The sequence below is a fragment of the Thermobia domestica genome, chromosome 10, assembly GCF_964235325.1.
Source record: "Thermobia domestica chromosome 10, izTheDome1.hap1.1, whole genome shotgun sequence".
Taxonomy (NCBI): Eukaryota; Metazoa; Arthropoda; class Insecta; order Zygentoma; family Lepismatidae; genus Thermobia; species Thermobia domestica.
The window spans coordinates 113098399-113122507 of record NC_137463.1 but is presented as its reverse complement, the minus strand read 5'-3'; the positions used below and the strand labels follow the sequence as shown (position 1 = coordinate 113122507).

General features: G+C 36.1%; 1 protein-coding gene across 2 annotated transcripts in view; it reads right to left on the bottom strand.

Annotated features, from left to right (window-relative positions):
• The window catches only part of LOC145662059 (uncharacterized), a 71333-nt gene that overhangs the window by 44983 nt on the left and 2241 nt on the right, over positions 1-24109 (bottom strand). The window contains exon 1 of one of the 2 annotated variants that reach the window (XM_081727390.1): positions 13005-13121. The exons of the other annotated variant lie outside the window; for it this stretch is intronic. The gene's annotated coding sequence lies outside the window, so the exon portion shown is untranslated. Of the gene's footprint in view, positions 1-13004; positions 13122-24109 lie in introns of those variants that run through there. 2 annotated transcript variants of the gene reach the window in all.

Genomic DNA, 24109 nt, shown 5'->3' with positions numbered 1-24109 from the left:
GTGGTATTTAAATTGTTAACCTCCAGGCTTCCAGCACCTGCAACAAAAAACTGTGATCTAAACTGTCGTACTCTTTTTCTAAATCTACAGCTAATGCACCCGCAGGCACCTGCCGAAAATGAAAATAACAAAAAATATCGCGCAAAGAGCGAAGAGTATATGAAAGGTTGTGCGTAGCGTGGAGTGCTGCCTGATAAGGACTAATATAGTGACGGATGATTGGTCGAAAAGTCGGGCTGTAAGCACTTTAGTGAACAACTTAAGATCGACGGACAATAAATAAATAGATCGATAGTCCTGAACATAATGCGCTGCGCGGGATTTCGGAATGAGGACTAAGATAGCGGTTTTACGACCCACTGCTTCGCCTCATAACCAAGCATTGAACAAAGCGGTAAGAGAGGGACTGAGGTGAGACCAATACTGTTTATAAAACTGGATATTTAATCCGTCTTCTCCGGGGGCACTACGGCCCTTTATCCGCCTGAGAACTGCGAAAATTTGCTCCGCACTAATGGGATTGATCAATGTCTGACACTCGTCATCCGTGAGATAACGTGGACAAAAACTCCGGGGCATATGAATAGTCTATGGGACGCGCATGTGCAAAGTCTGTATAGTAGCGCGTGAACTCTTGTAAAAGTTGCGAACAATTAGTAGTAGTAGTGCCATCTCCCAGAATGAGAGAATGAATGGCGGTGGAACGCCGTTGTCGCAAAATCCAATCAACATGATAAATAGTTATAGTCTCCTCCGGAAAACGATGATAAAAAGTCTTCCGACAAATACGCACTAATCGACATGTTCGAGTAAATATTTTTCAATCGGTGTTTGATACCGTTAATACAAGCCAGGTTCTCCAGAGAAGGCGGAGCATTCCAAAATTCACAGAGAGCTTGATATAAAAATTAATATAAATGTGGTCGTCTTCCCTCGCGACCCGCCCTTGCCATTGAAAAAACTGCGTAATTTAGGTTTACAATATAAATTCCACCAGGAAATCACAGGAGTAGTACCGCTGCATGCTGCACCAATAAGGTAAGCGACGGGAGAATTCCTCTACAACCTGCGGGCGACACATGATGCCATTATTAATCTTCCAATAGGAAGAGCCCCGGGCCGGTGGTAGCAAGAAAGGCATTTTAAAGGCTACTTCAATCGCGGCATGATCGGACAGCGCCACAGGAATTGTATTTTGTTGTATCACCGCAGTGCATAAACTCTCTGAAATGTATGCGCGGTCGATTCTACTCTTCGTCGTAGTAAGTTCAGTGGGTGAATACATGCTTAGAGTTTCACACAACTAAAGCGTGTTTTAACTTTAGGACACGAATAAGCTCTGACAAAGTAGGACAAGGCGTCAGAGAATCTCGGGGATCAACAATTGCATTGAAATCTCCGGCAATTATACAATGAGGAATTCCCGGAGGAAGTAAGGAAGGAATGGTAGTTGCATAAAACTCGTTCCTCTCTTTTGTACGTGTAAAGCCAGAATGACTATATAATGCTATAAAACAAATGTTCTCAATATAACAACGTATAGCCCTTCCTTCAGGGGCTAACACAACACGATCATAACTCAGACCCTTTCCAATCAAAATCGAGACCCCAGTCTCTTGGTCGCGGTTAATAATAGCTTGATAATTAGTAAGAAAATCCAAAGATGTAAACAGAGAACTTATTTCTTGTAAAAAACAAACGTCTGGTCGGCGGCTTTCGATGAACTGTTTTAGAAGGGCCTTATTATGATCGGAACTGATTCTATGAATATTGAGTGATATTAACTTAAATGAATTTACTGTTAACATTATAAAATCACCCAAAAAGAAAACTAAAACAAAAAGAAAAAAGTACTTACAAAGGTGAAAGGGATTCGTTCCCATGAACACTAGTAAAGTGACGCATTTTGATACGAATATAAAACTAACCGAGTGAACTTTCTTGTACGAACACAAAAACTAACACTGCCAAATACATCATAACATACAATGTGGACTAAACCCTGGAAAGCAGGTGTGAAGGTCAGTAGCGAAGAGTAAACACACCACGTCTGAGGGCAGTTCTGAGTCAGATATAGCCCGATGTTGTGATCGTAATTGGCGTGTCTCAACTTGGTCTATCCCTCGTGTAACATCGAGGACACACTGTTCCCTCTTTCTTGTAGACGTTCGAGTAACTTTCCTTCTTTTTTGTTGTGAAGAAAAATCAGCTGGCACAGAAGTAACAGTATGTTCAGCTGAAGACGGGACATTATTGTCTTGCACTTCAGACGAAGACCCAGACAGAACTGTTAACACTTCCTGCTCCGACGGACGAGTCGAGTCAAGTTCCATGACATCCACAGGCGTATTCTGTAAAGGCGGGGGTCGAAGTTTCACTTCAGAATCTTCCATAACTAGGACATTATTTGTTAGAGATGAATTCACTTGGGGGGTTTGTACTAACACTGGAAACCCGTTGGTATCAGTCAAGGAAGGCAAGCCTGAGGAACTCTGAGCAGGAGCCCGGGGGGCAGTGACAGAGAGCGAAGGCGAGCCAGAAGAGGGAAAAGAGCGATGCACTTTGCCAATCTCCGTCATGTGTAGAGACGTCTGTTCAGTAGCGGCCGTAGTTGGTTTTGCGTTCTTCAAAGGACACGTGGCTTTCGTGTGAAAATTGCTCTGACATCTAAAACAAGTAATAGGCAGCCCTTCATAAGACACACTCACCTTACAACGGTGCACTATGATACGGGACGGTACATGCTTATGTATTTCCATATGAACAATACGTACGCCACTGTCTATGCCAGGGGGAAAAGGGGCACTCCATAGTTGTGGTTCCACTTTGCGCACTTTACCATAACTTTTGAAATGCTCTTCTAGGAATGATAACGGTAATTCAAGAGGAAAGTCATATATACGCACCAACCGAATAGGGTCATCAGCGAGGACGATCCTTACTGTGCTTGTTTCCCCAGACACATGCGTGAATTCTACAGACGAAGGAGCTGTTGCTGCGAAATGTTCATAGGATTGTAAATCTTTAAACTTAATATATATGCTATGTGATTCCGCATGTGACTGGAGCGCACAAATGTTGTCGAAGATACGAGGAAACCAACCACTGATATACTTGACTAGCATTAGGTTTTACATTTCTATATCTTCGGTCAAATAATAATTGAAATTGTAAGTCCTTCTTATATTCCATACTACTACCAGCTAGTACACAGCAAAACACTGTACAAACAGGGTGAGATTCACCGAACACACTAAAGCACAAAACTTGTGGAAGAAGCACGTGTCTTTTCAAATAACCTATGAGCAGCGATATCAGGCACTCCAATGGGACCAACACTACTCACGATGTGAACAGCTCGAGACGACGAGCTCAACTGTGTCACAGAGGAGATGAAGAAACCGTCGCTTGTAGAGTCATAATAAGTTGAGGTACTTCTAATTTAGCAAATCAGAGTTCTTCTGTAACCGTGTATATTCGACAATAACCGTTTGAAATGAGATAAAATCCATTCACCATGTAATTTTATGACAAAATGACTCGCGTCTATTTACTTTATTTCATGGTTCTCCCATATTCACTTTCAAATGATCGGCTACAGTTGTCATCTAAATTCATACAATTATACGCACTCACCTCAAGATTTCTTACTTCATGATGTAGAGACAGGGGGTATCCTTGACCCCAGTACCTCAGTTTAGGAACAATTCGTCAGGAAAAAATATATAGAAATAACTCCATGCACATAACTGGCGATAGTTCCTGTTGGTCCCTTCGCGATTCTCCGATACGAATCGAAGAAGCGCGAAAATCTAATATATCGGCATAATCAAAGAAAACAATCTATCCTCATTTTTATGATATATAGCACTAATTTTCTTTCTATGCTGTATCGTCAACACTAATTTTTGGTATAGTTTTGAAAATTAGTGCTGTTACACAAACGACAAAAGGGCACTAATATGTCCGTTATTGCTTGAAGTGAAGGCGACAAGTTAACGCTGTCCCTAAATATTTTTTTTAGTTGTAGCACTTACATTAATAAAGCACGAACGTTAGGTGTTGGTGCACTAAGAAGCACTACTGATGCACTAGCAATTGCACTAGAAGGAATCATAAGTGCTTTTGACTTTGGTTAAATTTAACGCAATGAAAACTTCCCAATCAATTTCTTATGTTAGTTTCGTGACATGTAATTAGCCATATCTACGTCAATAGTTATCATTACGAAACTATGTATGTTTTCTAGAAGCCTTAACTATGCATGAACGAATGACACTTACTTTTCGTTAGTGCTTAAAATGGGAGCCAAGTTCACGTTGTCTCCCAAAAGTTTTTCCAGTGTAGGGCCTACACTATGGAGCACTTACGTTAGGTGTCGTTGCACTAGGAAGCACTAACGAATGACACAAAGTTTTTCCTTAGTATTTGAAGTTTCAGGGGCAGCGTAAACTTCGCACACCAAAGGTTTTTATTTGTAGGCCTATATTAATGAAGCAATAAAGTTAGGCATTAATGCACTAAGAAACATTAACGATGCGATTGGCACTAAATTTATCGTTAGTGCGTTATGTGGAGGATAATTTCAGGGACGGCGTTAATGCTTCAATAGTGAAGGTGTTACAAGGAAAAACCTTTTCTGGCCAATTTCTCGCTACTACAGCCACTTCAAGCACTAACGAAAAAACTAGTGCCATTCGTTAGCGCATCGTTAGTCTTCTTAAGGCACAACACTTAGTGCTACATTAGTATAGGTGCTACAAGTAAAAAATCTTTGGGAAATAGTATGAACTTAGGCACCACTATAAGCACTAACAAAAAATTAGTGCTATTCGTAAGTGTATCGTTACTGCTTGTAGAAAAATGGTGTCGCTAGTGTTTATAAGAAATTTATGAGGAATTTCTCAATACATCGAATTTCCGCCACATTTAAAAGCACTCACGACATCTTCTAGTGCAATCGTTAGACCATTAGTGCAGTGTTAGTGCTTGTTAGTGCACCAATCCCTAACGATAGTGCTTCATTAATGTAGGTGTTAAAAGTAAAATATCTTTGAAAGTATTATTGAAGCTAAAATTCAGTGTATCAACTCTTTATTGAAAATAAACAGAATGTGTCCTTGCATTTGCTAAAATTCTCCTTTATGGGGGGAGCACTTTCTATGTATGGAAAATTTTTAGTGAATTGGTTTGTAAAAATGATAAAAAAAACGATCGATATTAGTTAAGAAAAAAATTCAGAAACAAAAAATACAGTGCTTCGCTTCATATATCCATTGCTTTCTACTATAATAATTCCTGAAGCTTATGTTTATTATGTGGAGTGCTTACAGCGCAGGATAATGGACTCATTAAGTTGTGAGAAAAATAGACATGAAATTTGTACTGTAAGCTTAATTACACGGAAATTTTAAGTTTGGATGTATGCATAATTATATGGAAACTTCTACACTTTTTTCCTTTACGTTGGTCTACTTACCTTGATTTGGGACTTTCAAATTTCATCCTTTTTTCCACTGAAAACTATCGATAATTCATCAAGGAAATAATTATACTATGATAATTTAATTGAAATTCATCGTAATTTGGCCCATGACAAAGAGCAGTTCGGTAATTGAAGGAGAAGAAGAGGGGAAATTACGAGGCACCTCTGGACACTTCCCTGGGACCTCGTTCCCTTTTGCCTTCTAAGGGGGAGGGTACTTGGTAATGATATCAAACCTGCATGTGTAATTACAAAAATTAAATTTATAAACAAATAAGAAATCATCAGCTTATCAGGCTTTATCTCATAATTTATGCACAAGATTTCGATAGATTTCGATCGAAGGTGTGATAGATGACGTTTCTGTTCTCCATGAGTCGACATTGCCAACTGACATGGTCGATATGGAAAAGATGCTGTATGGTGATAGAGAAGTGATACTTATTACTGAGTATTTCAAAACTGACCGAGAAAAATCTTTATCAGACGTAAGTCTAACAAGCAGACTTTCGATGAGAAGATGCAAAAATTTCTATGTCGGGTAGAAGTATTCCACGACAGAGTGCAAACGGGGATTTCCCCGTATGAATTTACAGATGACTGATATTAGAAATAGAATGAGTGCTCAAACATTGTCTAACTTGTTGTTCATCAATGTTAATGGCACACCGTTAGACAAGTTCAAAGTAGACGAGCTACTTATTTCTCGGCTGAAGGATAGACATCATTCCGCTGCGAATGATTTACCACGAAATGGTCTTGGAGGCCAACAGGAAATATCCCCGATTTCAGATTTGTTTTAAGGTTGCAAATTACGAGTTATGGAAAATGCATGTTACTTATGGCTCATTTGTGTTAATCAACTTTGTACCGAAATTTAATAAGTCTCTTCTCTCCTTTTTATGAACTAAAATGAAACTACTTTGAATAAATATTCATAATAATTGTAATTATGTATATTTGTAACTTAAATTTAACGTGGTGTTTTAGTGATTATACAAATTACAATTATGTGCATACTTTGTGGAGATGCTACCCGAGCACCTTTATACGCTAAGAAAGACTGATTTTTCAAGTCTTTTGAAGAAAAATACTGTGAACTGAGAAATCATATCTTTTTCCATATTATACAAGGGTATTTTCCTGAGAATAGAAGTTTCTTTTCGAATGTGTTGAGACATTAACACTTGCAAGAATACTCTCTTAGTACAAGTATATTTTAGGCACACATTAATTTTCCCCCACCTCGAAGTGCTTCAATTTCCTCACTGAAAAACACTTTACCATTTATATCGTAAAGGTCAGATCCACCGTTATTGTAACAGAGTGGTGCTTCAACGATTGACCGTAAAAATTCAAACTCCAATTAGTGACAATTTCACAGTCTTGTTTTATTACAAGTGTAAACTCTTTACCCAGTACTGAAGAGCCGTGGATCATGTGTCAGAGTTGATGGCGGTGGATGTTTGTGAGTCAAAGTAGATCACAGTGAATGAGAGTGGTTCATGGTGAGTGGTGGGTCAGAGTGGTCACGATGGGTGGTGGATCATGGTGTGTCAGAGTGGGTCACGGTGGGTGTCAGTCATGGGTCACGATGTCTGGTGGGTCAGTAGGTCAACTGCTTAGTGCGTTTACGCGCACTGACGATGCACTATTGACTGCCGCTAACTCAATGTTACTATTTCAATATTGATGGAATTTGACATTTTTGAAAATTGCCCCCACTAAAAACCTCGATTAAACCCAAAATATGGTAGGACTAACGTCAGTGCCTATTGTGTTTAAGTGCACTAACGATGCACTAGCGATTGCCGTTAATCCCATGTTTCTACGTCAATAAGTATGGAATTAGATATTTCTGAAGTTTGCTCTTACTAGAAATGAATATATCCCAAAATATGGGAACACTAACTTCAGCGCTTAGTGCGTTTAAGTACACTAATGATGCGCTAACGATTGTCGTTAACCCCATGTTTCTACGTTAATTTGTAGGGATATTGATATTTTTGAAGTTGCCCCACACCAAAAACCCTTCGATAAATTCCAGAATATGGTAGCACTAACGTTAATGCCTACAGCTTTTAAGTAAATTAAAGACTCATGAACGATTTGCCGTTAAATCCATGTTTCTTCGTTATTTCTGAAGTTTTCCTCCTCACCAAAAATCTTTAATAACTCGTAAACTCTGGTAGCACTAACGTTAGTGCTTGATGTAGTAATGCGCACTTTCGATGCACTAAGGATGTGCGACCTTTGGGGTAATTTGGGAGAGGTGGGGCGAACTTCAGGCACGTGTAAACATAGCAAAAATATTCGCGACCAGTCTGAAGTTTGTCCCCCACCGTCGCACCAAGTACTAACGGTAGTGCTATCACAGTTTAGGAGATATTGAAGACTTTTGGTGGAGGATAAGCTGACACATTTTCACCAAACTTATCACATCGTTAGCGCATCATTAGTGCACTAAAAGGCACTAAGCACTAACGTCAGTGATATCAGAGTTTAAGAGTTATACAAGATTTTTGGTGGGGTGCCAACTTCAAAAATATCAAGTTCCATACAAATTTATGTAGAATATGGAGTTAACGGAAATCGTTAGTGCGCTATTAGTGCACTTAAACGCTCTAAGCACCAACGTTAATGCTACCAAATTTTGGGATTTAATTAAAATTTTTGATGGGGGGCAACTACAGAAATATAAAATTTCATACAAATTGACGTAGAAATTTGGAGTTAATGGCAATCCTTAGTGCATTGTTAATGCGCTTAAACGCACTAAGCACTAACGTTGTTTACGAGTTATTGGAGATTTTTGGTTGTGGACAACTTCAAAAATATACAAGTCTATACAAACTGACGTAGGAACATGGGGTTAACGGCAATCGTTAGAGCATCGTTACTGCACTTAAACGCACTATGTACTGACGTCAGTGCTACTATTACTTAAGATTTATTCAAGTCCTTTTTGTGGGACCAACTTCAGAAATATAAAATTACATAGAAATTGGGTAGAAACACTGAGTTAACAGCAATCGTTAGTCCATCGTTAGTGCATTTAACGCACTAAGCATTATCGTTCATGCATTTAATCGCACTAAGCATTAATGTTTGTGCTACCATATTTTGTGATTTATTGAAGATTTTATTGACGAGCCAAGTGAAGAAATATCATATTCCATACAAGCTGTTAATGTTTAATGGAAGCACTATGAATACGCTAACGAATATCACTATTTTTTTGCTTGATGTCGGGGCAAGTTCAAGCAGACCTCAAAAGATATTTTACGTTTAACACCTACACGAATGAAGCTTTAGCGTTAGTGGTTGGCTCACTAAGAAGTACTAATGAAGTACTAACGATTGCACTAGAAGAGACCATTAGTGTTTTTGAATTTGGCGGAAATTTGACGCAATGAAAAATTCCCCATAAATTTCTTATGTGTTTTGTGACATGTAATTACACCAATAGTGAACCACTAACGAAATTGTTAGTGTTTTCTAGAACCACTAACGATGTAGTAAGGAATGGTACTAATATTTTCGTTAGTGCCAAGTTCACGCTGGCCCCCGAACGTATTTTATTTGTAGCACCTATACTAACGAAGCACTAACGTTAGGTGTTGAGCACTAAGAATCACTAACAATGCACTAACGATTGCTTTAGAAGAGACCATTAGTGCATTAGAATTTGACGGAAATTGATGCAACGAAAAATTTTCCATAAAGTTTCTATGTGAGTTTCGTGACATGTAGTTGGCCAAAACTACACTAGTAGTGAAACAGTATTGAAACTGTTAGCGTTTTCGTAAAGCACTAGCATTACACTAACGAATGCCACTAACTTTTTTGTTAGTACTTGAAGTGGGAGAACCAAGTTCACAGTAGCGTCCAAAGGTATTTTATTTGTAGCACCTATACTAATGAAGCATTAACGTTAGGTGTTGGTTGCGCTAAGAAGCTCTAACACTCTACGAACGATTGCACTAGGAGAGGTAATTAGTGCTTTCGAATGTGATGGGAATTTGACGCAATGAAAAATTCCCCATGTATTTCATATAGAAGTATCATGTCATATAATTCTGCACCTCCATAAATTAGTGCCGACGATACAGCATTCAAAGAAAATTAGTGTTATGTATAGCATCATAAAAATGGGGATCCACTGTTTTCTTTGATCATGCCGCCATATTAGACTTTCGAATATATTTGTCTTTCGTATAATGACACTAATCATCGTTTTGTACGGTATCGACAACAATAATTTAACACTAATTTGTGTATACGTTTCATCTCAATCGTTAAGTGGTTTGGGCTAGCGTGAATCTAGCCTCACTCAGTATCTTTTTTGTTTCTTAACCTTTGTCTAACAGTACTCATTTTTTTAACATTATAGGTCGTCAGCACTAATTAATGACTAACTTTCGGAATATGTTTCAAAATTAGTGCCGGTCTGAGTGGAGCTAGGTTCACGTGAAGACAGCCTAACCCATTTTAATAATCCAGCACTAAGTTTGGAAACTATGCCAGGGACTACTACTGATGATACTGGATAGAAAGATGATTAATGCTATATATCTTATCATAAAAGTGAGAGATCATTTGTTTTCTTTGATGATGCTGTCATCGAACATTTTTGAATATATTTTGGCCTTATAATAATAGCACTAATTTTCTTTTTATGCGATATCGTCAGCACTAATTTAACACTTAGTTTGTGTATAGTTTTCATCTCGATCGGTTGAGTGGATGGGGCTGGTGTGAACCTAGCCCTACCCAGAATTTTTTTTTGACGTCTGTGTAACGGCAAAATTTTTTTAACATTACAGGTTATCTCGCACTAATTGGGCACTAATTTTTAGCATATGTTTTAAAATTAGTGCCGATGTTGGTGTGGCCGGTTCACGGATATCAAAATGGAGTCCTCGCTGCTACGCGGTGGTAACTTCAATATTTCAACTCTAGATATATCTTTCGACTCGAGGAAACCCTGCCGCCAGTGGATCACTAGAGTCAGTCCTTCGACGAGTCAAGTGGGCTACCAGGTGTTGGCGACGTCTATGACATGGGGCAGTTCAACACCGAGTATGTGATGTTTTGAAGAAGTATCCTGTTAACATATTGTTTATGTATAATTGAAATTGTAATGGCTAATAAGTTAAGATGTTAGGAGCTAAGGAACCTATGATAAGAAGGCGGAAGAATTGACGCTCGATTTAAGAGATAGTCCTGTGTTGGTAGGAGTATTATTGGTAGTAATTAAATGTTTGATACGGTAAAAGATTGAGTTGTAATTATAGTGTTTATTGCAAGAAGTTAAGCCTAACAAATTGCTATTGCAGCGACCTTTATATGTATTTGAATTTTCAACACTATCAGGAATATGAAATATAATGATATACAGGCCATTGGTACCTAAGTTAGGAAGGTAGCAAATTTTGGGTTCTTAACTGAAAAAAATATACATGGATCATACCTGTTATTATACTGTAATGGAAGTCTAAAAGGTGAATCATGTGATAGATGATTAGCGATGATGTAAATACAACCTAAAATAAGATGCGGATACCAAACATTCACTGATTTAATCCAACTATCAGTCAACTTTTTTCAAATAGTTTTTACTATTCTTTGGCCATAGATATTTAGATTTTTTAGGTTGCCATGACTACTTACGTGACAGTCTTTCTCGACTTTTACAAGAATATCATACATATTTTCAGTGATTGGCCAACTGCTGTAAGAAGTATTTTTTAGATCGAAAGTGGAAAACATAAAAAAGATGCACAAAATAAAAGCTTTTTCAGAAGAATACGGTCTAACTTTACACAGAAAATATTAACAGCGCTTAATTGCAGCCAGCAACTATAACAAATTGTCTAAAAGCAAGTAATAATAATAATAATAATAATAATAATAATAATAATAATAATAATAATAATAATAATAATAATAATAATAATACTTGCAAGGCGAACAACGTATGAATAATATAAAATTATTGTGATGGTAATTTTATGGTGGATAATGACGTACAATTTCCTTGTACCGTAATAGGGAAACTTAATAGTCTTTGGAGCTACACCTCCCTTGACGGAGCAACACATAATGAAGCGGTGCAACTATTCGACGATCATAATATTGTTCTTCCAAGGAGAACAATACCGACACCGCTAGCTACTATATTAAACAAAATAAATTCTTGTCATTGATGTAAAAGAAGATAAGCTGATTAGTGCATAAGAGTACGACTTTATCATCCAAGTTAACATGGCTCATTTTGAGGATAGTGTTTGTACACTTGGCCTGATTAGTGATTGAAAATGAAATCTTGCTTCATATTATGACTTTCGACTAAGGATCACTCAATGGAATGGCATATCTTGGAACCTTAGTAGAAAGAAATTCTGCAGTAGTGGTCATCTACGAATGCCATGAGTTCTATTTTCTGAGATAAAAACGGTATTCTGTTGATAAATTAACTACGTTGGAACCTTAGTATCACCAGTGAGTATTATTGTAAGCTATTGTATAAGACTAAGACGAAACGCCGCGTAAAATTGTCCGAACAGAATTGCTGTTTCGCACAAAATTTGCCCAGGTCACACGCCTGGCATTGTGCTTTCCAAATTGAACACCAAGCAATTTTAATTTGTCTGCAATCTATCTATTCGTCTTGTCTTGATCTCTCTGATTACCATTCGTTCCTAAAGTTGAATTAAACAAGGTGCAGGTTCTCAGTGGAAATGTATTCACCTCTAGCGCGTGGTTCCCCTGGTTCGATTACAACTTACGCCAAGGAGGCTTTGTGATGGACGGATACCGCGTACTTGAGTGCTGTCGGGATTTTCTTGCTTTCTTTCAATTTCTTCATTTTGCTATCTTTTTCTGGAGAAATTAAGAATATTTTGAGTACCGCGTTATAATATACGCTGTTTCTATTCACTAATTCTATTTTCTTGTTTTAAAAGACTTCAAATATGTATTTACGTAATAATAAAAGTTCAACCATGCTTTAATATGTTATAATGAAAGATCAATCGACATGAGTGTTTTATTGAATGTGAATTCATTCTGGTGTGTGTTTTCTTTATTAGCAAGTTTTCAAAGTGTATGTCATCCAATACTATTATTGTTATTTGTTTGCAGTGCAAATATAATTATAAAAATTATGTAATCAAGGTGCTTACTATTAGAAACATAGTCAGTTGATAGTCTCAAGTAATTTCTTAGAAAATATATAACCTTCCACATTTTCTTATTAGTCATGTTGGTATAATATTTTAGTGACATAAAGTACATAACCATCTAATTTCAAACAATATATACAATTGTTCTGAAAACAAGAAGAATCAACCAATTTTCGATTGATAACGACATGCCAAGCAAAGAATATGTGGTGATTGAAATATAGTTACGTGCTGAATTGGGTGCTGTGGTGCTTTGTAATGAGTTGTGAAATTTGAGTTTAAAATATCCCAGAAGAGCACGAGAAAATGATAAATAATATATTGAAACTTACAAGACACGAAGTTCAGCATTACATTTGCGCACGTAAAAATTTCCTCAAAGGAATCAGTTCTGTCACACAAACACAGAATTGAGAAAAAACTACTTTTATTTTTCGGAATTTTATTTCTTCCTTTCCCTTGGTTTCCTTTAAAATAAGCTGTAAGAACAATGTGCTATACAAAAGAACATAAATAATCGTATTTGAAAGCAAGATAATATTCTTTTTTAGGTGGAAAGACGCGAGTTGTTTTATGAACACCTACATAAAAGTGATCGAAGTATTCAAGTAAAATGGCATCGAAGGTGAAGTTTATGGTTCTTAACGTATATTTTATTTTGTGCGATTTCATTATTACGTGAAGATTTGTTTTCTTTTCGTTTTTGGACGTGTTATTTGTTAGTGTAATCTGCAATGAATTTCACATCGCGTATTATTTTATGAAGAAAACTACAATTTTTGTATTAAAAGGAAAAAAAGTCCAGCAAATATTTCTGTAACACTTCCCAACCTTTTTTAATAACTACATTCTTGATGTGTTTATAAACTGATTGGTGCTACATGAATAGGATTTCGAAGAGTTTGTATTAAGATTTTTATGTGCTATGTTAATAAATAACTTGTGAGCTGGAAAGTACAGAGATGGACATCCTCCCTCATTTTGCCCTCATGAGGGCCGTCCTCACCCTCACTTCACCTTCATTTTAGTAGTTGAGGGTGAGGGCGAAAAAGTAATTGAGGGTGAGTGTGAGGGAGGATGAGTGTGAGGACGTCAATGGAGGGTGGGTGTGAGGATGTCAATGGAGGTTGAGTGTGAGGGAGGTTGAGGGGAGGGCGTCAATGGAGGGTGAGTGTGAGGGAGGGTGAGGGGAGGGCGTCAATCCAGGGTAAGTGTGAGGGCGTTAATGGAGGGTGAGTGTGAGGGCGTCAATGGAGGGTAAGGGTGAGGGACGGTTAGGAAAAATGACCATCTTTTTGAAAGTTAACTATTGAACATTGTTTATTATGTTTTTTCTCACTTTTAGTCCTCATGATGTTAAATATTTATTTATGAATGTAAAACTAGAAACCATTTTGAACTCAAAGATGCGAATCGTTTTGGAGAAAGTTGTCAATATGTTTATGGTTAGTATTGTAGTAAACGAAATAGTCAATTTAATTATTTATTGCAGCGAACATGCTTTGTAAGTTTGTAGATCTTGAAGTTAAATCCGTCAACGCTTTGATTTTATCCTTGCAGTGAACCATTCACTTACGTTTTAATTGCGATTTTCAAATACTAATTCCTGTAACTGAAAACGTTACTGAAATTTCTGGCGAAATCAAGTAAAGCGTCTTCCGTCTTCATGTTCATCACAGTAGACGACAGATTTAGAGCTCATATTCATTGTTATACAAGCACTGCTTGTAAGAAACAATCATAGCTAATGATGTAACTAAGAAAGGTAACGAAGCAGAGTGAAAATTAAGTTAATGGTTAGATTGCTATATTGCATGTTCTTAACGCATAAGATACTATTTAGAACTTACCTAATTCTACATGTAAGGACTATCCATATTAATGTTGTCATATAGAACCCACTATTATTCCGTTACATCACAGTAAACAGTGTTCATCTTCAGAATGCTTAATTAGTAAAGATGGGGTTAATTTTGCCTCTTTTTAGCAATTCACGTTCTCGTACATGCTTACTTAGCAAATTTAAATATATAATTCATTAGAATCATACGAGAGAAAAGAGTTATAAGCATTTTTGGAGCAAATTGAATTCCTTCAAGTGCAAGTATCTTTCTTCTAATGTTCATTCAACCTTCATGAATATTAAATTGAACAATAAATTACTTTAGCTGAGACACAGGTAGAAAGAACACTTTTTAGATGCTGATTTTCCACCTGTTGCCCAGTTCATTATTAAGTAATTCCATTGTTGCTATACATACACACACACAAACAAACAATATAGCAACTTAGCAAATTAGTATATAAATATTAATTGAAACCGTACTAGTTATTTAGTGATAGAAACTAAGAACGCTAAAATATCAAAAATATCGAAATATGGCATCTGCGTGGATCTTCTAAGCACTAACGTCAGTCATATCAGAGTTCAAGAGTTATTCAAGATTTTTGATGAGGTGCCAACTTCAAAAATATCAAGTTCCATACAAAATTATGTAGAAATATGGGGTCAACCGCAATTGTTAGTGCGATATTAGTGCACTAAAACGCACTAAACATCAACGTTAATGCTACCATATTTTAGGATTTAATTAGAATTTTTGATGGGGGGGCAACTACAGAAATATAAAATTTCATAAAATTGACCTAGAAATTCGGAGTTAATGGTAACCTTTAGTGCATTGTTAGTGCGATTAAACGCACTAGGCACTAACGTTGTTTACGAGTTATCGGAGGTTTTTGGTTGTGGACAACTTCAAAAATATCCAAATCTATACAAATTGACGTAGAAACATGGAGTTAACGCCAATCGTTAGAGCATCGTTACTGCACTTAAACGCACTATGTACTGGCGTTAGTGCTACTATTACTTACAATTTATACAAGTCCTTTCTGTGGGACCAACTTCAGAAATATAAAATTACATAGAAATTGGCTAGAAACACTGAGTTAACGGCAATCGTTAGTCCATAGTTAGTGCAATTAAACGAACTAAGCATTATCGTTAGTGCATTTAATCGCAGTAAGCATTAATGTTTGTGCTACAATATTTTGTGATTTATTGAAGATTTTATTGACGAGCCAAGTTCAGAAATATCATATTCCATACAAGCTGTTAATGTTTAATGGAAGCACTATCAATACGCTAACGAATATCACTATTTTTTTCGTTAGTGCTTGATGTCGGGGCAATTTCAAGCAGACCTCCAAAGATATTTTACGTTTAACTCCTACACGAATGCAGCATTAGCGTTAGTGGTTGATGCACTAAGAAGTTCTAATGAAGCACTAATGATTGCACTAGAAGAGATCATTAGTGTTTTTGAATTTGGTGGAAATTTGACGCAATGAAAAATTCCCCATACATTCCTTATGTATTTCGTGACATTTAATTACACTAATAGTGAAGCACTAACAAAATTGTTAGTGTTTTCTAGAACCACTAACGATGTACTAAGGAATTTTACTAATTTTTTCGTTAGTGCCAAGTTCACGCTGGCCCCAAAGGTATTTTATTTGTAGCACCTATAATAATGGAGCACTAACGTTAGGTGTTGAGCACTAAGAACTACTAAAAATGCACTAACGATTGCTTTAGAAGAGATCCTTAGTGCTTTAGAATTTGACGGAAATTGATGCAACGAAAAATTTCCCAGAAATTTTCTGAGAGTTTCCTTTCATGTTGGCCAAAACTACACTAGTAGTGAAACAGTATTGAAACTGTTAGTGTTTTCGTAAAGCACTAGCATTACACTAACGAATCCCACTAACTTTTTGTTAGTACTTGAAGTGGGAGAACCAAGTCCACAGTAGCGTCCAAAGATATTTTATTTGTAGCACCTATACTAATGAAGCATTAACGTTAGGTGTTGGTTGCGCTAAGAACCTCTAACACTCTACGAACGATTGCACTAGGAGAGGTAATTAGTGCTTTCGAATGTGATGGGAATTTAATACCTTGAAAAATTCCCCATGTATTTCATATGGAAGTATCGTGTCATATAATTCTGCTCCTCCATAAATTAGTGCCGACGATACAGCATTGAAAGAAAATTAGTGTTATGTATAGTATAATAAAAATGGGGATCCACTGTTTTCTTTGATCATGCCGCCATATTAGATTTTCGAATATATTTGTACTTCGTATAATGACACTAATCATCGTTTTGTACGGTATCGACAACAATAATTTGACACTAATTTGTGTATAGGTTTCATCTCAATCGGTTAAGTGAGTGGGGCTAGCGTGAATCTAGCCTCACTCAGTATCTTTTTAGTGTCTTAACCTTTGTCTAACAGGTTTTTTTAACATTATAGGTCGTCAGCACTAATTAACGACTAAATTTTGGCACATATTTCAAAATTAGTGCCGGTCTGAGTGGGGCCAGGTTCACGTGAAGACAGTCCCACCCACTTCTAATAATGCAGCACTTAATTTCGAAACTATGCTAAGAAATTCTGCTGACAATACTGCATAGAAAGATGATTAATGCTATATATCTTATCATAAAAGTGAGAGATCATTTGTTTTCTTTGTTAATGCCGTCATTGAACATTTTCGAATATATATTGGCCTTCTAATAATAGCACTAGTTTTCTTTTTATGTGGTTTCGACAGCACTAATTTAACACAAAGTTTGTGTATAGGTTTCATTTTGATCGGTTGAGTGGATAGGGCTGGTGTGAACCTAGCCCTACCCAGAAACTTTTTTGTTTTTTGACGTCTGTGCAACGGCACATTTTTTAACATTATAGGTTGTCAGCATTAATTGGGCACTAATCTTTAACATATGTTTTAAAGTTCGTGCCGATGTTGATGTGGCCATATTCTTGAACATCAAAATGAAGTCCTCGCTGCTAAGCGGTGGTAAATTCAATACTTCAACTCTAGATATCTCTTTCGACTCGAGGAAACCCTGCCACCAGTGGATCACTAGAGTCAGTCCTTCGACGAGTCAAGTGGGCCACTAGGTGTTGGCGACGTTTATGACATGGGGCAGTTCAACAACAAGTATGTGATGTTTTCAAGAAGAAGTATTCTGTTAACATATTGTTTATGGATGATTGAAATTGTAATGGCTAATAAGTTGAGATGTTAGGAGCTAAGGAACTTATGGTAAGAAGGCGGAATAATTCACGCTGGATTTTAGAGATAGTCCTGTGTTGGTAGGAGTATTATTGGTAGTAATTAAATATTTGATAGGTAAAAGATTGAGTTGTAATTATAGTGAATACAAGTTAGTAATTGTTTATTGCATGAAGTTAAGCCTAACAAATTGCTATTTCAGCCAGTTATGTATGTATTTGAATTTTCATCACTATCAGGAATATGAAACATTATGATATACAGGGCATTGGTACAGTCCGAGGCTTAGAAATTGTTAGAAAAATTCTAAGTCCAAATTAATAACAAACTCTTGCCCCGTTTTCTTATGGAATCCAGAAATACATGTCTCGATCGAATAGTGGTTTGGTATCTTCAATCCAACTCCCTCCCTCCTCCGGCCCTCCTTGGCTCTAAAATAGCCTTTTCATTCGTTTGTTTTCAAATATCTTTAAAGAGCCTATTTTTTAAAAAAGTCACGCAATGTTCCCATAGCTTCATTAATACCTTTAGTTTCATTATTTCCCTTCTTTAAAGACGGCAAGCTAGTAACATGCTCCCTAAGAAATATATGGAAAAAGCCAATAACGGCAGTAACTTTTGTGCTTCCTAAAGTCTGTAATGCACGCACAGAGCACGAGAATATCTACTGAGAGAAATGAATGTTATTAAATGATTCATTTCATTTCTTTTCAGTAATTGCAAGCAAATGTTCGAAGAGCGTCATTGGGGCAGGACAGGAGGGTGTAATTTCCCCTCCCTTGAGCTTCATAAATACATATTGTTTGAGCAAATGTATAGTAATACACTAATAAAAAAGTGAAAAATTTATGTCGGCGAAGACTCACTCCGCCCCCCGCCGAATAAAATCTAAAATGACACTGCTTTTAGCAACAAACCTATAGAGTTACGATACCACATTGGTAGAGAACTTACATTTGGTTTCAAGAGTCAAAGGTTTGATTTCAAGCCATATGAGTTCCTGAGCGAAATTAAGAGAGGCAGACAGAGAGATATATTGAAATATGGAGACAGAGACGGATGATTTATATACACAGATTTAGAAGTGGGGAAAAATGATCGGACAGCATTCGTATTATGACGAAAATTGTGACGATACAGAAGAAGGGAAGGTTTCGAACTGCGAGGAACACATTAGGCAGTTGTCGAAATAAGGTGGAGAAAACTTTTGAGAGCATCAGATGATTACGAATGGAGAGAAAGATCTTGAGAACTGAGGAATTAAGAATTTAAAAAGTATGAAGCTTCCGATACGAGTTTCGAAGCGCGAGCCTTGTAGTTATCGAACCATGACTTTATCCACTCTGCTACGGAGACTTTGTACTCATGCACATACGTTTCCTTTAATTACGTTGAAAGCTATTTTAATGCATTATTATTATTATTATTATTATTATTATTATTATTATTATTATTATTATTATTATTATTATTATTATTATTATTATTAGTAGTAGTAGTAGTAGTAGTATTTGTATTAGTATTAGTATTATTAGTGAATATTTGAGACCTAAATATTACGTCCTATTCCAATGGAAATAAGGATACTGAAGTTAAGAAAAATCAAAAGAAGTTTTTTGGATTCTCTATAAGGATGAATTGCCTTATAAGAGATACTTTGGAAGGAAAAGAGGGGGAAAAGGAAGGTGTCAGCTACTGAACAATATGAAAATCGAACCTTCAATTGCCTTAACAGAAACTAAGTAGGATTTGTCTTCATCACGATACATAATAACGCCCTTTCTTTGGGTAAAAGACATTGGATTTTGTTTGCGTTATATTGATATTTTAGCAATAAAGATATATATATATATATATATATATATATATATATATATATATATATATATATATATAAAATAGTTCGTATTTACCAATTTTGGTTGAACGAATATATGGAACGTGTTGAAAATGACGAACGGAAATATTATTACTTTCAGTAAGAATGGAAGAACGTAGGAACAAGTCCACAAAGTCGTTTCAGACAAATTTATGATTTATACTAGACCCTAAGGATGATAGTTTTGTATTCATGAAATGTTTGCGAAAAACGCCAAGTTTTCAGACAGTACGAATCGAGAGTGTAGACTGTGACGTCATGTTTGTTTTCCACCTGTGAAGGAAGTCGTTTCAACTCTAAAATTGACTATATTTTATGTTATTGTACATCAGACATATCAACTTTGTAAATTATGAAATATTTTTGAATTTCGTCGGAGGGACTCGAACCGCGCACCCCTGACTCACGCAACGACTGCTCAGGCCAGTACCCTAAGACTGCTCCTCTAAGTAAGAGTCAGAAAACACTCGTGTATATAACACATTGCAAACGTTTACGATTGTAATATTTTATTAATGATGAAACACTGATTTCGGTCATGATAAAATATTATAGTCCAGATAATTCAAGTTTAAATTTTAAAAAAAGACGGAAAGTATCTCCGTAACTTATCTCTATTATATTCGATTATTTACGTTTTACATTTATTTCCAGTAACCTTGAACGAGAGGGACACGAACACAGATGCATCGTGGACATTTAATATTTCAAAGGATCTCCCATCGGGAATCATAACTGAGACCCCCCTACTGAACTATCTGATGGGTGAGGTCCCTCCTTCGTTCCCAAGACAAGTAAACTTGAGACGAACAACATTGTGCTCATGGGTTTCCTCGGGACACTCCCACTTTTTCATTCCAGCAATTAGTCCATCATAATTCACTTGCTTTAATCATAGTCTTCCTCAACCTAACAGGCATAATCGTGGGCCATTAAACGTAAAGATTATATTTTCTAGCTGTTAACCTAAACCAATCCGATTCGAGAAAGAGTTGCATATTATTGCTCATTACCGTGTTTCCACAAAAAAATATGTAGAAAAGGAAAGGGTAATCTTAATTCCATTCAAAAGTGGAGCAGCAGACTCATAATACCTTCACCTAAACGAAACACTATTACGATTCCCCGTTTTTTTTTTACATATTTTATGTGAAAACATTTTAATGATCAATAATGTGCAACTGCTTTTTGATTCGGATTGGTTTGGGTTAACATCTAGAAAATGTAATCTTTACTTTTAATGTCCCACGATTATGCATGTTAGGTTGAGGAAGAGTATGATTAAAGCAAGTGAACTATGATGGACAAAATGGTAGAACGAGAAAGTGAGTGTCCCGACAAGATCGACGAGCACGATGTTGTCCGTCTCAAGCTTACTTGCCTTGGGAACGAATCATGCACCCCACCCATCAGACAGTTCAGTTGGCGGGGTCCCAGTTTTGATTCCCGATGGGAGAACCTTTGAAATATTAAATGTCCTCGATGTATTTGTGTTCGTGTCCCTGTCGTTCAACGTTACTGGAAATAAATGTAAAACGAAAATAACCAAATATAAACGAGATAAGTTACGGAAATACTTTCGGTCTTCTTTTTTAAATTAAACTTAGATTATCTGGACTATATATAGTTTTTAATCATGCCCGAAATCAGTGTTTCATCGTTAATAAAATATTGCAATCGTAAACTTTGCAATTTGTTATATAGACGAGTGTTTATTGACTCTTACTTAGAACAGTCTTAGGGTAGTAGCTTGAGCGTCGTTTGTGAGTCAGGGGTCCGCGGTTCGAGTCCCGCTAACGAAATTTCGAAATATTTTATAATTTACAAACTTGATATTTCTGATGTATAATAACATTATCCATAGTCAATTTCTGTCGTTCTTACAAGTTAGAGTTGAAACGACTTCCTTCACAGGGGGAAAACAAACATGACGTCACAGACTACACTCTAGATTCCTACTGTCTGAAAACGGCGTGTTTCGCAAATAATTCATGAATACAAAACGCTCACACTTAAGGTCTAGTATGGTTCATAAATTTGTCTGAAACGACATTGTGAAATTGTTTATACATTCTTCCACTCTTACTAAAAATAACATTAATGATATATCCGTTCGTCATTCTCAAACACGTTCCATACATTCGTTCAACCAAAATTGGTAAATACGAACTATTTTTTTTGTATATATATTTTGTTAAAGTATCAATATAACGCAAACCTAATCCAATGTCTTTTACCTAAAGAAAGGGCGTTACTATGTATCGTGATGAAGATAAATCCTACTTAGTTTCTCTTAAGGCAATTGAAGGTTAGATTTTCATATTGTTCAGTAGCTGACACCTTCTTTCTCTCCCCTCTTTTTCTTCCAAAGTATCTCTTATAAGGCAATTCATGCTTATAGAGGGTACAACAAATTTCTTTTGATTTTTCTTAACTTCAGTATGCTTATTTGCATTGGAGTAAGACGTAATATCTAGGTCTCAAATATTCAGTAATAATAATAATAATAGTAATAATAATAATAATAATAATAATAATAATAATAATAATAATAATAATAATAATAATAATAATAATAATAATAATAATAGTATTATAAGTTTTAAAGTAGGTCCAAAATTTGGAAAAAGTTACTTAAACCTTGGATTTCGGAGAAGGGTTTCCGTACCTTCAAGATACACCTCTGCAACTACCCACATTTTAAACAAAAACTTTCCACTAACGTTTCATGTAGAAAGTAGTCTACTGTATATTTTAAGAAAAATTACTAATTGAATATCAGTCAACAGTAAGGCATATAATAAACTAATTTGTAGGATATGCAGAGGTTAGTATAAAAGCTTTTCTAAAAAATACCTACACAGACCATAATTTAATGAGCTCTAAAATACAAAGTAACAAAAAGCTTATAAGATTCCGTCTACAGAGCAATTGTTACTTAAACAATGGACATGCACTATTTCGAGAATCGTAAGACGAGAAATGTATACGATACTTTTCATCTCGTCTCGATTCTCATCTCTAAAGCGACATGATAATTTGTGTTACACTTATCCCGTCTCGAATGTAAACTGTTAATTCTCATGTTATTTTGTTTGTTTTAGAAACAAGATGAGAAATTTATCTTCTCGTGGGCAACATTAAACAAAACAGAAATAGTCTTGCCAAACATCACGTTTCTGCTTGTAACGGTATGACCGGAGCGCTAATTAGCTCCTAGCTTTTAACCTTCTACGAGATAAATAAGTAATATTATTACTATTATTATCCCTGAAGATTTGATAGTTCAAGTATTGAAACATCCAAGTTTTGAAATATCTGAATATAATAAAACGTGTGTCATCGTCGATCAATCGGCATCAAAAATCCTAAAGTAAAAAAACTGCCCGACGAACCACGAACCTCAGGATTACTAATAGAGTGCCTTGATCACTCAACCAGGATCATTATACAGTAAATAAATCCTCTTTAGTCTTGTTACGGTAGGTTTCTTTGCCTCCGCTTGCAAAGTTGGATGTTATAATTCGTTTCAGAACGACTTTCGTATTTCTTTTATGATAATATAAGTGAATAATCTTCGTCAAAGTTTATATTAATAACTTGTTCTTTAACCTTTGGTTCACAAGTTTGTTTCTTCTCCACACGAAACTACAGATATGACATTTAATTATCATATTTTGCACTTACTTTCAAAGCAGACACCATTAAGTGGTAAAGCAATTTTTCCGTCAGGATTTATGAAACACTGTGTGCATGAGTTTTCTCGGGTTTCTTTCGTTTCCTCCCAATTCTTCATTCCGCCATTTCATTCGTTTCTCAGCATCAATGTCACCATTAGCGTAATCGGTATAAACGTGGGATGTAAAACTTAAATATTTCATTTCATTTTTCTTTTATAACTGTATCTCACTTTTCATGTGACGAGAGCAACATCTAAGCGAGCATTCAGTGAATTAAATCACTAAAATCTATATTCATAGCACAATTGTGCAGATGAAGTTGAGCCCTTTGGCAATTTTTACCATGGAAAGCTAAAAAAGGCAATACATTGATATCGAAAAAGTAGTTAACGAATTCCTCTCCGACAAAGATCACCTCTACACTTATTTTTCAAATGGTAGTTTATAATTATACTTATGTTGGTTGAAATTTCTCCATAGTTATGGGGGCATATAGTCGATACTGAAACCACCCCTACCAAGAGGTGAAGATGACATATAAAATACGTCAAATACGAACGATATTAGTGTCAAATTCATGTGCAAAGATGAATAGTGACACTGTAGATGCTGTGTAAGTTCAAAATTTAGCCTTGGTTGGCATAGAGTTGACAATGGGAGACTGACAGGGAAAAAGAATCGAAAATATCCTATATTCGGAATCACTGAAATAAAACGTGATATTTTAGATGTGGATATGTCCAAGGTTGACCCTATTGGCATGAGGTCATAGGGGGAACCAATGAAGACTTC